We start from the raw sequence: 4,392 nt of genomic DNA, 5'->3' as shown, positions 1-4,392 counted from the left end.
CAACGGTAGCGCGTCGGACTCCAGATCAGAAGGTTGCGTGTTCGAATTGCGTCCGGGTCAAATTCTCTTTTTTATTATTATGATCTGTCTTTCTACTTATTCTTCTGTCTACAATGGCTTGTCTCTTTACTTGTGCTGCATCGACAGAAGGCCGAGCAAAACATGCTGTAGCGTGTGTGTGAACGGCAACACTAAGTGGACTCGGGGGCGACACAGTAGCACATCTGACTCCAGATCAAGAGGTTGCGGGTTCGAATCACGTCAAGGTCAAGTTCTCTATTTTACTATTTTCAACTATCTGTCTATCTACTTATTTGTCTGTCTACAATGACTTGTCTCTTTACCTGTGCTTCATCGACAGAAGGCCGAGCAAAACATGCTACCGCGTGTGTGCGAACGGCTACCCTAAGCGGAACTCGGTGGCGCAACTTTAGCACGTCTGACTCCAGATGAGAAGGTTGCGTAATCGAATCTCGTCCGGGTCAAATTCTCTTTTTATTAGTTTCATCTGTCTATCTATTTATTTGTCTGTCTACATTACTTGTCTCTTTACCTGTGCTTCATCGACAGAAGTCCGAGCAAAACATGCTACCACTAGTGTGCGAACTCCTACACTAAGTGGATTCGGTGGCAATACGGTAGCACGTCTGACTCCAGATCAGAAGGATGCGAGTTTGAATCACGTCCGGGTCAAATTCTGTTTTTATTATTTTCATCTATCCGTCTATCTACTTATTTGTCTTTCTACAATGACTTGTCGCTTTACCTGTGCTTCGTCGACAGAAGGCCGGGCAAAACATGCTACCACGTGTGTGCAACGGCTACCCTAAGCGCACTCGGTGGCGAACTGGTAGCGCGTCCGACTCCAGATCAGAAGGTTGCGTGTTCAAACCACGTGTGGGTCAAAATCTCTTTTTTGTTATTTTTATCTGTCTATCTACTTATTTTTCATTCTACAATGACTTGTCTCTTTACCAGTGCTTCTTCGACAGAAGGCCGAGCAAAACATGCTACCGCATGTGGGCGAACGGCTGCGCTAAGTGGACTCGGTGGCGACACAGTAGCACGTCTGACTCCAGATCAGAAGTTTGCGTGTTCGAATCACGTCCGTGTTAAGTTCTCTTTGTTATTATTTTCATCTATCTGTCTATATACTTATTTGTCTGTCTACAATGACTTGTCTTTTCACCTGTGCTTCGTCGATAGAAGGCCGAGGAAAACATGCCACAACGTGTGTGTGAACGCCTACCCTAAACGGACTCGGTGGCGAACCGGTAGCGCGTCTGACTCCAGATCAGAAGGTTGCGTGTTCGAATGACGTTCTGGTCAAATTCTTTTTTATTATTTTGATCTATCTGTCTATCTACCTATTTGTCTGTCTACAATGACTTGTCTCGTTACCTGTGTTTCATCGATAGAAGGCCGAGCAAAACATGCTACCAAGTGTGTGCGAAGGGCTACCCTAAAGGTGGACTCGGTGGCGCAACTGTACCACGTCTGACTCCAGACCAGAAGGTTGTGTGTTCGAATCACGTCTGGGTCAAATTCTCTTTTTAATATTTTCATCTATCTGCCTATCTACTTATTTGTCTGTCTACAATGACTTGTATCTTTACCTATGATTCGCCCCGCCGTGGTGGTCTAGTGGCTAAGGTTCTCAGGTGCTGACCCGCAGTCACGGCATCAAATCCCACCTGCGGCGGCTGCATTTTCGATGGAGGCGGAAATGTTGTAGGCCCGTGTGCTCAGATTTGGGTGCACGGTAAAGAACCCTATGTGTTCAAAATTTCCGGAGCCCTCCACGTCGGCGTCTCTCGTTCTCATATGGTGGTTTTGGGATGGTAAACCCCACAAATCAATCAATTTACCTGTGATTCATCGAAAGAAGGCCGAGCGAAACATGCTACCGCGTGTGTGAGAACGGCTACCCTGAGCGGACTCGGCGGCGCAACGGAAGCGCGTCGGACTCCAGATCAGAAGGTTGCGTGTTCGAATTATGTCCGGGTCAAATTCTCTTTTTTATTATTTTCATGTCTATCTACCTATTGTTCTGTTGACAATGACTTGTCTCTTTATTTGTGCTTCATCGACAGAAGGCCGAGCAAAACATGCTACCGCGTGTGTGCGAACGGCTACCCTAAGTGGACTTGATGGCGACACGGTAGCACGTCTGACTCCAGATCAGAATCGTTGCTTGTTCAAATCAAGTCCGGGTTAAATTCTCTTTTTTTTATTATTTTCATCTATCGGTCTATATACTTATTTGTCTGTCTACCATGACTTGTCTTTTCACCTGTGCTTCATCGATAAAAGGCCGAGCAAAACATGCTACCACGTGTGTGCGAACGGCTACTCTAAGCGGACTCGGTGGCGCAACTTTAGCACGTCTGACTCCAGATCAGAAGGTTTCGTGTTCTAATCACGTCCGGATCAAATTCTCTTTTTATTATTTTCATCTATCTGACTATCTACTCATTTCTCCTTCTACAGTGACTTGTCCTTTTACCTTTGCTTCGTCGCCAGAAGGCCGTGCAAAACATGCTACCGCGACTGTGCGAACGGCTACCCTAAATGGACTCGGTGCCGCAACGGTAGCACGCCTGACTCCAGATCAGAAGGTTGCGTGTTCGAATCACGTTCGAGTCAAATTCTCTTTTTTATTATTTTCATCTATCTGTCTATCCACCTGTTTGTCTTTCTACAATGACTTGTCTTTTTACCTGTGCTTTATCGATAGAAGGCCGAGCGAAACAAGCTACCACTTGTGTGCGAACGCCAACCCTAAACGGACTCGGTGGCGACACGGTAGCACGTCTGACTCTAGATTAGAAGGTTGCTTGTTCGAATCACGTTCGGGTCAAATTCTCTTTTTTTAATATTTTCATCTGTCTGTCTATCCACCTATTTGTCTGTCTACAATGACTTCTCTCTTTACCTGTGCTTCGTCGATAGAAGGCCGAGGAAAACATGCCACAACGTGTGTGTGAACGCCTACCCTAAACGGACTCGGTGGCGAACCGGTAGCGCGTCTGACTCCAGACCAGAAGGTTGCGTGTTCGAATGACGTTCTGGTCAAATTCTTTTTTTATTATTTTTATCTATCTGTCTATCTACATATTTGTCTGTCTACAATGACTTGTCTCGTTACCTGTGTTTCATCGATAGAAGGCCGAGCAAAACTTGCTACCACGTGTGTGCGAAGGGCTACCCTAAAGGTGGACTCGGTGGCGCAACTGTACCACGTCTGACTCCAGACCAGAAGGTTGTGTGTTCGAATCACGTCTGGGTCAAATTCTCTTTTTAATATTTTCATCTATCTGCCTATCTACTTATTTGTCTGTCTACAATGACTTGTCTCTTTACCTATGATTCGCCCCGCCGTGGTGGTCTAGTGGCTAAGGTTCTCAGGTGCTGACCCGCAGTCACGGCATCAAATCCCACCTGCGGCGGCTGCATTTTCGATGGAGGCGGAAATGTTGTAGGCCCGTGTGCTCAGATTTGGGTGCACGGTAAAGAACCCTATGTGTTCAAAATTTCCGGAGCCCTCCACTGCGGCGTCTCTCGTTCTCATATGGTGGTTTTGGGATGGTAAACCCCACAAATCAATCAATTTACCTGTGATTCATCGAAAGAAGGCCGAGCGAAACATGCTACCGCGTGTGTGAGAACGGCTACCCTGAGCGGACTCGGCGGCGCAACGGAAGCGCGTCGGACTCCAGATCAGAAGGTTGCGTGTTCGAATTATGTCCGGGTCAAATTCTCTTTTTTATTATTTTCATGTCTATCTACCTATTGTTCTGTTGACAATGACTTGTCTCTTTATTTGTGCTTCATCGACAGAAGGCCGAGCAAAACATGCTATCGCGTGTGTGCGAACGGCTACCCTAAGTGGACTTGATGGCGACACGGTAGCACGTCTGACTCCAGATCAGAATCGTTGCGTGTTCAAATCAAGTCCGGGTTAAATTCTCTTTTTTTATTATTTTCATCTATCGGTCTATATACTTATTTGTCTGTCTACAATGACTTGTCTTTTCACCTGTGCTTCATCGATAAAAGCCCGAGCAAAACATGCTACCACGTGTGTGCGAACGGCTACTCTAAGCGGACTCGGTGGCGCAACTTTAGCACGTCTGACTCCAGATCAGAAGGTTTCATGTTCTAATCACGTCCGGATCAAATTCTCTTTTTATTATTTTCATCTATCTGACTATCTACTCATTTCTCCTTCTACAGTGACTTGTCCTTTTACCTGTGCTTCGTCGCCAGAAGGCCGTGCAAAACATGCTACCGCGACTGTGCGAACGGCTACCCTAAATGGACTCGGTGCCGCAACGGTAGCGCGTCTGACTCCAGATCAGAAGGTTGCGTGTTCGAATCACGTTCGAGTCA

The 4,392-nt window shown here is 46.4% G+C and overlaps 1 non-coding gene across 1 annotated transcript; it reads left to right on the top strand.

The window, feature by feature from the left end:
- Positions 1-4,320: 4,320 nt before the first annotated feature.
- On the top strand, positions 4,321-4,392 carry TRNAW-CCA (transfer RNA tryptophan (anticodon CCA)). Its single transcript has one exon. It is a non-coding gene; the product is annotated as a tRNA-Trp (tRNA).

This window comes from Rhipicephalus microplus, chromosome 5 (genome assembly GCF_043290135.1).
Source record: "Rhipicephalus microplus isolate Deutch F79 chromosome 5, USDA_Rmic, whole genome shotgun sequence".
Classification (NCBI taxonomy): domain Eukaryota; kingdom Metazoa; phylum Arthropoda; class Arachnida; order Ixodida; family Ixodidae; genus Rhipicephalus; species Rhipicephalus microplus.
This window is presented reverse-complemented; position numbering and strand designations above follow the sequence as displayed.